We start from the raw sequence: 11,860 nt of genomic DNA on the forward strand, positions 1-11,860 counted from the left end.
CTTACTTTTTTTGAGGGATACCATACACATTGGTGCTGGAGAGACCCTTATGTGGACGGATTTGATTTGGTGAGGAGACATCTGGAGCAGTGGAACCTTGGGAAACCTATACTACATGCTGTATACCCCTGGCCGGGAGTTGAATCTGGTGAGTGGGGACCCTTGTGGGGGAGCACCGGGACCACCGCGAACATACCATCTGTGGTATTGGAACACCTTCCCTCACTGCAAGACTCTGCATCCATATAGTCCTGATTGGAATCAATAGAACTTTTTTTTATTAGAGACTGTTGTTTCTGCTTTATGCGATTTTCTCTCATGCGATTTAACGTTTGGATAACACATAGCCTTGGAGGCTGTAATTGGACTACTTTACTCCGTACTATTTACTCACATTATTAATTTCTTTGCTACTAATTTGTTTTTCACCCATATATAGCACAATTGACAGTAAGCTGTTACTGTCCAAATAACACTGTCACTGTGAGTGTGTGCTGGTAGGCCTGCATATACCAAATTTAGGTTGATGCAGGCTCACACATATATTATATATTATATATACTTATTTTGTTTTATTATTTAGTGTGGAGGAGTATTATTTAACCACTGATGTTTGATGTGGAGGATCACATATTGCAAATATTGAACCACATTGACTCGTGTGTGTATGTGTGTATATGTGTATATGTATATGTATATATATATATATATATATATATATATATATATATATATATATATATATATATATATATATATATATATATATATATATATATATATATATATATATATATAATTTTTTTTCTTTTTCCAGAAGCCTACTCTTACTGGATCCCCTAGGTGGGGCCCTATCTGACCTTTTTCTTTGGTTTAGGGGGTGAGGTATAGGCAGCGCCACTACCCCCAATTTCTATACTCATAGTAAAGGATTTTTTGGCCAATTTTCTAGTTAATTAAGGGAACCGTGGATACCTTGTTTGCATATCTGCATCTGCTGCATAGTATGGAGATATTGGAAAGCATGTGAAATATAGCATATAGCTCCATCTGCTGGTTGGACAAAAGACTACATAATTTTCATAGGAAATAGTTCATATTTACCTGTATTTTCCAATGTTTATTTTTACAGCCCTGACCATAGTAAATAAATATGCACAAGGCCACGTTACATTCCCTTTTAAGGTTCCATACAAAATGCAAAGCAAATAAATGTTGGGGGTTGACTACAACACATAAATCCCTGTTCTTGGTTGCTCAGATGCCCTAAATCAGATGTCTCTTCTCAACTAGGAGCAAAGTCTTTTGTTCTGTGGTTTCAGGAACCGGAGGCAGAGCACAAAGGATCTGAGGACAGGGAAATGTGAGAAGCTCTGGGGCACAACTAATCATTAATGTTTTCACAACAGCGTTCTTGTATAACCATTGCTTTGCTTCCAGGACAGAGCCCACGTGTGTGTGTGAGAGTGAGGCACGGAAGAGGTACCGCAGCTTTACGTATACGGTTTAATGGCTGTCAAACTCCATGTCTATGAATGAAGGAGAGTGTGGGAAATGAGCAGGGAGATGTCCACTGGGCCAATTTAGTCAAACGTGTTTGAAACTGGATCCTAATGGATATGTTTAACAGGCCTCCGTGCGGTTATTATTGTAAGTGTAGTGTGGGAAGGAACACTAGTAACTACAACAAGCAAGATGGCCTTCCTGCTGTTTTGTCCCATCTGTTCTGCTAAGATGTAAGCCTTAAAGTTATACTCCAGTGAAAAATGATTTTTTGCTTGTAAAGGGACAGTTTTTCTGCTGTGTAGCTCCAATCCCTATATTGTATAGCTGTAATCTCTGCATGCATTTCTCATTCATACCAGGTGCACTGGGCAACATTGACCATTGCAGTACCAAGGCAAAAAGGCCCTGGCAGTTCACACAACTGCGTTTGTAGTATTTATTTTTCAGTGCATTTTGTTGCAACATACTACTGCATTGCAATGCCACGGTATTCGTAGAATTTTTAATGATACGTCACTTGTGACATTTCAATATATATATTTTTTTTTTAACAAAAATAGTAAATGATGAGATGCCCCAGGAGTGGCACATCAGCAGGGTTACCTCCCAGCGTAACATGTTGGACATATAGTTTGTTGCCAGGGAGGGGGTTACTGTACAGACCCATTAGACAGGAGGCTTCAGTTGTGTTATGGAAGTTAGCCATATGGCTTCTGGTTATTGCACTTTGCAACTATATGAAGAATAATAGCTTAAGATGTGAGGCCTGATAGTCAAATTTTTGCTTTTAAAATGGTAGCATGCTTATTTCTACATATACATACACCTGCATACATTTTTATCGAACCAGTGGGCTCCAAGCTGTGATTTGTAGCTTTTGGTTTTTCTTGTCTTTATGTGGCGCTTGATGCACTGGTGGGAGCTAGGGCGGAGGATGGGGGTCAGACGTAGTGGTTCCAGCAAGGGAGGAGAACAGGGGTCAGTTGCAGTGGTGCCAGCAAGGGCGGAAAACGGGTCAGATGCAGTGGTGGCAGCAAGGCAGCGGACAGGGGTCAGATGCAATGGTGGGAGCAAAGGCGGAGGATGGGTCAGACGTAATGGTGGGAGCAAGGGCGGAGGACGGGGGTCAGACGCAGTGGTGGGAGAAATGGCGGCAGACGGGTCAGACACAGTGGTGGGAGCAATGGAAGAGGATGTGGGGTCAGGCGCAATAGTGTGAGCATGGGTGGAGGACAGGGGTCAGACGCAGTGGTGGCAACAATGGTGTAGAACGGGTCAGACGCAATGGTGGGAGCAAGGGCAGCGGATGGAGGTCAGATACAATGGTGGGAGCAAGGTCAGAGGACGGGGGTCAGACGCAATGGTGGAAGCAGCAGTGGTGGAGGACGAGGGTCAGACGCAGTGGTGGGAGCAATGGCGGAAGACGGGTCAGACGCAGTGGTGGGAGCAATGGCGGAAGACGGGTCAGACGCAGCGGTGGGAGCAATGGCGGAAGACGGGTCAGACGCAGCGGTGGGAGCAATGGCGGAAGACGGGTCAGACGCAGCGGTGGGAGCAATGGCGGAAGACGGGTCAGACGCAGCGGTGGGAGCAATGGCGGAAGACGGGTCAGACGCAGCGGTGGGAGCAATGGCGGAAGACGGGTCAGACGCAGCGGTGGGAGCAATGGCGGAAGACGGGTCAGACGCAGCGGTGGGAGCAATGGCGGAAGACGGGTCAGACGCAGCGGTGGGAGCAATGGCGGAAGACGGGTCAGACGCAGCGGTGGGAGCAATGGCGTAAGACGGGTCAGACGCAGCGGTGGGAGCAATGGCGTAAGACGGGTCAGACGCAGCGGTGGGAGCAATGGCGTAAGACGGGTCAGACGCAGCGGTGGGAGCAATGGCGTAAGACGGGTCAGACGCAGCGGTGGGAGCAATGGCGTAAGACGGGTCAGACGCAGCGGTGGGTGCAATGGCGTAAGACGGGTCAGACGCAGCGGTGGGAGCAATGGCGTAAGACGGGTCAGACGCAGCGGTGGGAGCAATGGCGTAAGGCGGGTCAGACGCAGCGGTGGGAGCAATGGCGTAAGGCGGGTCAGACGCAGCGGTGGGAGCAATGGCGTAAGGCGGGTCAGACGCAGCGGTGGGAGCAATGGCGGAAGGCGGGTCAGACGCAGCGGTGGGAGCAATGGCGGAAGACGGGTCAGACGCAGCGGTGGGAGCAATGGCGGAAGACGGGTCAGACGCAGCGGTGGGAGCAATGGCGGAAGACGGGTCAGACGCAGCGGTGGGAGCAATGGCGTAAGGCGGGTCAGACGCAGCGGTGGGAGCAATGGCGTAAGGCGGGTCAGACGCAGCGGTGGGAGCAATGGCGTAAGGCGGGTCAGACGCAGCGGTGGGAGCAATGGCGTAAGGCGGGTCAGACGCAGCGGTGGGAGCAATGGCGGAAGGCGGGTCAGACGCAGCGGTGGGAGCAATGGCGTAAGGCGGGTCAGACGCAGCGGTGGGAGCAATGGCGGAAGGCGGGTCAGACGCAGCGGTGGGAGCAATGGCGGAAGGCGGGTCAGACGCAGCGGTGGGAGCAATGGCGGAAGACGGGTCAGACGCAGCGGTGGGAGCAATGGCGGAAGACGGGTCAGACGCAGCGGTGGGAGCAATGGCGGAAGACGGGTCAGACGCAGCGGTGGGAGCATGGGTGGAGGACGGGGGTCAGATGTGGTGGTGGGAGCAAAGGCTGCTGTGTGTGTGTGTGTGGTGCCGAAGTAGTAAGTGCACTAGAGGGTTGTTGTAAAGATGCATTGTTAGAGGTGTTTCAGGCATAGTGGTGAGAATGAGAGTGTTGGCGCAGTTGTAATGAGAAGGGTGGTTGAGGGGCACACTGGCGAGTGATGGCTCCAAGAGGAGATGTCGGCTTTAGCCCCTGATTAAGGATTCAGTCTTTCAGGCCAGCAGCACTGTCACTAGATGCTGTCCAGTCCTACTTCCTGCGAATGAGTAATCTCATTTTATACACCTCTATGGGGCCGGGAGACAGATCGCTCTACTGACTGCATAACAGGCAGCAAAAGTAGAAGATGCACCAACTACAGGTCTACATTATTCTGTAGTAGAATGCCATTGGAGTGTACAGAGGAGGATGCTGGATTAGATCAGCACAGTGAGAGGGGAGAAAGGGTAAGTAAACATTCAGAAGCCATTTCAATATTTTTCTTCTTTTTCAGAAAAACTTAAAGGGGTTGTAAAGGTACAATTTTTTTTTTTCTCCTAAATGGCTTCCTTTACCTTAGTGCAGTCCTCCTTCACTTACCTCATCCTTCCATTTTGCTTTTAAATGTCCTTATTTCTTCTGAGGAATCCTCACTTCCTGTTCTTCTGTCTGTAACTCCACACAGTAATGCGAGGCTTTCTCCACTGGTGTGGAGTGTCGTGCTCGCCCCGTCCCCTGGACTACAGGAGAGTCAGGACGCTCTCTAACACACAGCTCCTTTCTCTATCTGCAATGTAGATAGCGTCCTGACTCTCCTGTAGTCCAAAGGAGGGGGCCCGCACGACACTCCACACCAGGGAGAAAGCCGTGCATTACTGTGTGGAGTTTGAGAAATCCTCACTTCCTGTTCTTCTGTCTGTAACTCCACACAGTAATGCAAGGCTTTCTCCACTGGTGTGGAGTGTCATGCTCTCCCCCCTCCATTGGACTACAGGAGAGTCAGGACGCTCTCTACGTTGCAGATAGAGAAAGGAGCTGTGTGTTAGAGAGCGTCCTGTCTCTCCTGTAGTCCAGGGGAGGGGGCGAGCACGACACTCCACACCAGGGAGAAAGCCTCGCATTACTGTGTGGAGTTACAGACAGAAGAACAGGAAGTGAGGATTTCTCAGAAGAAATAAGGACATTTGAAAGCAAAATGGAAGGATGAGGTAAGTGAAGGAGGACTGCACTAAGGTAAAGGAAGCCATTTAGGAAAAAAAAATTGTACCTTTACAACTCCTTTAACAGGTGAAATAACAATGTACACCCTCCCAACCCCCACAGTCCCTCCCATACTTGCCTCCAGCAATGCTGAGCTGTCTGTGCCCACACAGCCGGTCCACTGATTTAAAATCCCCACTCTTCTTCCTCTTCTATGTGCAGTGTTTCCGGGACAGACCAGAGTGATTCTCATTGAACTTCCTCCCTGAGCTAGCTAAGCACCCTTGTATTTACCTTACATCAGCAGGCGAGTTTATCCGGGAGCCAGCACTATATCGGGTGGTGTTCAGTCATATTATTTTGAGCATGCAATCTCTATATTCAACTGAAACAATTCTTATGTTACATTCAGCAAACATATGTTTTTATTTTCAATGAATACAAGGATTTCTCTGATTTGATGAGGAGCAGTGGATGAAGTCATGATCACCACCACATCCAATTGGAGAACACCTTGTATTTACTGGAAAAAAAATACAAGGTGTTTGCTGAATGGAGGAGGGATAGGAACAACCAATTCCCTGTGTTCAGTATACAGAAGGCAAGTTGCCCCAGCAGCACCTGGAACAGGACACCACTGACTGTATTTAGCATGACTACTGCAGTGAGTTTTGGATGTGACACATTTTATATAAAATCAAGCTGGCCCAATATAAGTTTAAAGCGGAGTTCCAACCACAATTGGCATTTTTTAAATGTATGTCCTTTCATCCTGCGTTTTTATAATATAAATCTGGTCACTTACTATTTTACAATCGGCCGCCGATCCGCATAGATATTCAAAAAAGATAGTTTATAAAACTATATCTACACCGTTGTCATTTTGCTTGTGGGCATTGTGAAGCCTACAGGCACTTAGGGCCAGATTCACAAAAGAGATACGACGGCGTATCTCCTGATACGCCGTCGTATCTCTGTTTCTATCTATGCGACTGATTCATAGAATCAGTTACGCATAGATAGCCAGAAGATCCGACAGGTGTAATTGTTTTACACTGTCGGATCTTGGGATGCAATACCGCGCCCGCCGCTGGGGGGAGTTTGCGTCGTAAACCAGCGTCGGGTATGCAAATTAGGAGTTACGGCGATTCCTGACGGATTTTCGCGTTCGATACGTAGCCGCTAGTCTAGTTTCCCGTCGCAAAATTAGTCGTTTTTTTTGGTGCCTTAACTTTACACAGCAATCGTATTGCTGTCTAAAGTATGGCCGTCGTTCCCGCGTCGAAATTTAAAAAATAATGTCGTTTGCGTAAGCCGTCCGGGAATACGGAATTACGCTACGCGTGTCGCCGTTCGAAAAAATGACACGGCGCACAAAGCACGGCGGGAGTACGGAAACGGAGCATGCGCGGTAGGTCCGGCGTGGGAGCGCGCCTAATTTAAATGGCACACGCCCATTTAAATTGGCCCGCATTGCGCTGGAGTAGGTTTTCATCGCAAGTGTTTGGTGAATCAGGCACTTGCGATGAAAAATTGCTGCGGTGTAACGTATCTAAGATACGTTGCGCCGCCGCTGCCCTACGTGAATCTGGCCCTTACTTCCTGGAAGTCTTGGATGGGGAGTGATAATTGGACAGCGCACTGCATCCTGGGAAATGATGACACACATTTACCAGGAGCATTAGAGGGAGATGTCAGAATCCTAGGTGGTTTCAAAGGCAGATTTCGTGGGACCGCATAGCAACAGGCATTTCCAGATGAGTAAAAAAAAAAATGTTTTTTTTTTTTTTTTTAGTCGTAAGCTACAGTTCAAAGCAAAATTGTTTTTTTGATGGAACCTCCACTTTAAAGGAAAAAAAAAAAAAACTGGAGTTCAGATTTTAAAGCAGATCGATGTAGCTCAGGAGGAGGTGAAATGTTGCTTAAGATGCAACTCCAGGTCAGATGCAGCAGTAAAAGCACACCTTCACGTTCTCATGCGTTGCGTTATATTACATCATATGTTAACGCATATTGCATCAAAGCTGCTCATTCAAATTGATTGGCTAACAATGCAAAATAACACACACACAAAATAATGTTCTGTGCATTACGCCACAATACATGGTAATTTGTAATTATTTACACTCGCAACTATTTTGGCATGTAACGTGCATTGTGGTAGCGCCCACTTTACTGCGCTGCAACTGAAGGATGTGAATGGCCCCTTGGTAATCTCTGAAATGACTCGGATGTAATTGTAGCTGAAATCATGCTGCATTTGCTCACTGACCCAAGCCATTTCTGGTATGCTTGGCTTTACTAAGATTTAAGGTGTCTGTCTTCCGTGTATGGGGCAGAGAGTTAACCCATTGGCGATGGAGACATCCTAATTGACATCCCAACAGGGGCTCAGGGAACACCCACAGATGTAAGACAATTGCTAGGTTAGGCAGCTGTTGTCATGTCTATGGGTAACCTAATTACGACTGCTTCATCCTCCAATAAAAGGCGTATAGTACTGTCTCAGCATGCTTCATAGGCATTTAGTTCTTTGCTCAATCCGAATACCATTGAGAGACTGTGATCTAACATTATTTGGCACCTTTTTATCTTGTAACTGATTTCAACAGGGGTGCTGATTGATTTACAGACACGAATACTGGCCATAGATGATACAATTTTCTTTCCTTCCTCCATGGGTGAAATGAGAGAATCGTTGGATTTTAGACATTTAGGCCTCATGCACACTGGACGTTAAAATAAAAACGCTAGTAGTTTTGCAGTGAGTTTTTCAACTTTTTTCAATAGCATTTTTTAGCGTTTATTAGCGTTTTTCTGCGTTGGCGTTTTTTAGTTGAAGAAACATTTTTTTTCCAATGGATCAAAAACGTTAAACGCTGTTGAGTGACGTTTTTTGAGCGTTTATCAGCGTTTATCAGCATTAGAGCATTTTTACAGCTAAAAAACGTCTCTCAGAACCAACTTTTTTTTTTTTTTATTGCTCAAAATCGCCACTGCCCAAAACTGCTAACAGCCTATGTGTGCATGGACACATAGGATAACATGGAGAGTTTATTGACTGTAGAAAAAAACGTCTGCCAAAAACAGCTGCTGTAAAAATGTCAAGTGTGCATGAGGCTTTGGTGTTGATGGGGGAATGCCTCCTGTTGCGCTATTGTATTCTGCCAGCGGAGGGGGGCATTCCAGGTCGACGTTGTGACGAGAAATGACCCCCGTCAAATAATGCACCCCTGTACTGCGCAGGCACAGCGATTGCGCAGTACAGAGCTGCTGAAAATCTCTGAACATGAACAGCTGTACAAAGAAGATGACATTCTGCCACACGCTCACAAACGCTCCCGATGCTCATGCAACTCTGCAAGGGGCAGGTGTATTCGCGCTCCCGATGTTTTTGCAACTCTGCAAGGGGCGAGTGTATTATTGATTGAACCCTGCAAGGAGTCTGTTCCATTTAAAGAAGAGGCCATATTGTATCATGATGGGGGTGAATCGATAATACATTCGCCCCTTTGAGAGATCTACCCCCATCGTACCGGCTCTGCCCATCATGATACGATACGGCCTCTTCTGTAGGCATCCGCCCCTTGCAGAGTTTAATCGATGGCTGCATGAGCATCGGGAGCGTGCAGCAGAATGTCGTTGTCTTTGCGCAGGCGCCGTCTACAGCTAGCTGTTTATGTTCGGAGACTTTCGGCGGCTCCGTAGTGCACCGTACTGCGCAAGCGCTGCACCTGTGGGCATTATTCGACAGGGGGTCATTTCTCGTCAGAACACCGGCGCAGAATACAATGATTACTGCCAGCGGCTATAGCTGCTGGCAGTAACCGTATTTAGAAAAATCCCACATACTAGTTGTGCGACTGTCCATGTTGATCAATTTGCGTACAATCAGCCTGCCCATACATGGATCAGTCCCTGCTGAATCGGCCGCATTTCGATCCATGTATGGTTGGCTAGACATGACCATACATAATGCCGTTTTCTTTCCTTCAGTCACAAATTGAAGGAAAGAAAATTGCTCAACTCCCTCATCACTGTCTGTCAGTGTTGATGGGGAAATCCCTCCCACTGCGCTATTGTATTATGACAGTGGGAGGTTTCCCTGCCATCAGAACACAATAATCATTGCTGCTGGCCATAGCCAGCGGCAGTAATTTGTTCCAAAAAAAAAAAAAAACAAGATCGACTTCAGTACAACTCGCCTGTCCATAGATGGATCAAAATTCATCTGGTTCCTGCTGAACCGGCCCAATTTTGGCCCGTCTATGGCCGGCCGCAAAGAAGAATCTACATTTCTCTAAAAATTCAAAATATGGCACAGCAAGCTCAGTCTTAAAATTTGTATTCTATCACATTTTATGGAAATGTAAAAGTGAATACAGTAAAACCTTGGATTGTGAGCATAATTCGTTCTGGGAACATGCTTGTAATCCAAAGCACTTGTACATCAAAGCAAATTTTCCCTTAATAAATAATGGAAACTCGGATGATTCGTTCCACAACCATTTATTCATAAGTCTTTTAGTTTATAGTCCATATAAAAAGATTATAGCAAGATTATAGCAATGTGATTGGTTGCCTAATCATAAAATGCCCATCCACAAATGGCAGCCTCCACAAGGGGATTAGAAGAATATGTGGAGGCAAAATGGGAAGGAACATCCCAGAAGTAGTACTGGTTGAAGACGTCTCCGCTGCTATCTTATTTATCTTTTTTAGTGTAAGGGGTACTATTTGAGACCAAGTTTGTTAGTTTATATGTTGATTTTATGTCGTATTTATTGTACTGTTTAAAAAAAAAAAAAAATAATAAAAGAATTTTGGAAAAAAAAAGAAGCATATGTGGACAGCTTTACCCCGGATGCCTGCATACGTAGATGTGCCTCTTTTTATCATCAACCATGTGAGTTGCTAAATGCTGTACCTTCATTAAATGTAACCATATTGCTACACTTGGAGGCGCCTCTTTTCTCTTTTATACTCAGTTGTGACATGACGCTACTTGTATAACAAGATATCGCTTTTATATCAAGTCAACATGTATTTAAAAATTTTGCTAGTCTTGCAAAACGCTCTCAAACCAAGTAAGTCTGCATTCACACCTTGGCGTACCTAATCGCGGCGTTTTGTCCCGAGAATTGCGGCAACAAATTGCAGCGTTTTGTACCGCGATTTGCGGCGACAAAACGCCGCGATTGTGAATGCAGCTTACCCCCAGGTCCACATCTCCTATGCCGAACGCGGAAAGCTGCCTGAAAAAAAGGTCCGGGACTTGTTTTCAGGCGGCAGGCGTTCGGCGTGGAGATGTGAACCATCTCCATAGAGGGCAATGTAAAATCATCCCTCCAGCGGTTAGGGGCTGCTGCGGCGTCGCGCTTCAGGCGTATATACGCCTAGGTGTGAACAGAGCCTTACTCTCAAACCAAGGTTTTCCTGTATTCAAAATGTTGTCTACACTGAAGACTCATCACCGTTTATTTTTTTTTAAGAAAAAGTAAATAAATTGCAGCTTTGCATTTTACAATATTTGGGAGTTGGGCCCAAATGTAATAGACCGACCATTATAACAGGAGGGTGCTCTGTCTCTTAGTAACTGCCCATGACATTTGCCAATCATTAAATCTCCACTTGTTTGTATAATGCTGCCTCATTCCCCACCATGCCCATCGATTGCTGGCTGACACTGTAACAGTTTGTAGTGTATTAGGCTTCACACATTTGCAGAGACGAGGCATATTCCATTTCATTATAGAATTGCTGGCACTGACACTAGCAAATTTGGTTAACAGTCTTGCGGTTTCCAATGCCATTCAGGTGGCTGGGGCACAACAGAGAGACTTTATGCAGGATCTCAATCATGATTGCTACTGACCCCCTAGATCTAAAGAAAGGTGGTCCTGTTCAGATAAGTCTCAGGCTTCGCTTGGCTGCCATGGAGACCTTCTCTAATGAATATCTTTCCCATACACATGGAGGGAGTTTGATGACGGAGATTTGCAGCCTCCACGTTGATGCAATGTGAGCAGGCCTGATGGCATTGTGTGTAGATCAGGAGGGGTCTATGGTGGTCCCCAGCAGGTGTCTGGAGGGAGCACAGCTTCTGTGTGGAGGACACGGCTAATTATCATCTAAAAACCACCCTCCCATCTGTCAGTTTCAGGACAACGCTTCCCCTTAGCCCACCCCCTTCTCCCTATCCACCCAATCCAGCCCCCTCCTCCCCATCCTCAGTGTAAACACAAGGAGAACTTCAGGGACACAAAGCGGCAGCCCCTTGCCTCCCATTAGATAGCAGCGCCTTTCTTGTACTGTCTGGGATTAGTTGAGCCTCATTGGTACTGTCATCTTCCATCCTCTGCTCTCTTTGCTGCTTGATTCTTACCTCCTCCTGCCTACCTCCCTCCTGTCTCCTTTCCCATACTGTACTCCTTTCCTCTGCAAAGCTCTGGCCTGTCCCCTGCAG

General features: G+C 46.5%; 1 protein-coding gene across 2 annotated transcripts in view; it reads left to right on the forward strand.

The window, feature by feature from the left end:
* ABR (ABR activator of RhoGEF and GTPase) overlaps window positions 1–11,860 on the forward strand; it is a 612,111-nt gene that overhangs the window by 105,321 nt on the left and 494,930 nt on the right. The window contains exon 1 of one of the 2 annotated variants that reach the window (XM_040338588.1): window positions 11,642–11,860. This exon is cut by the window's right edge and continues 223 nt beyond it. The exons of the other annotated variant lie outside the window; for it this stretch is intronic. The gene's annotated coding sequence lies outside the window, so the exon portion shown is untranslated. Of the gene's footprint in view, window positions 1–11,641 lie in introns of those variants that run through there. 2 annotated transcript variants of the gene reach the window in all.

This window comes from Rana temporaria, chromosome 2 (genome assembly GCF_905171775.1).
Source record: "Rana temporaria chromosome 2, aRanTem1.1, whole genome shotgun sequence".
Lineage (NCBI taxonomy): Eukaryota > Metazoa > Chordata > Amphibia > Anura > Ranidae > Rana > Rana temporaria.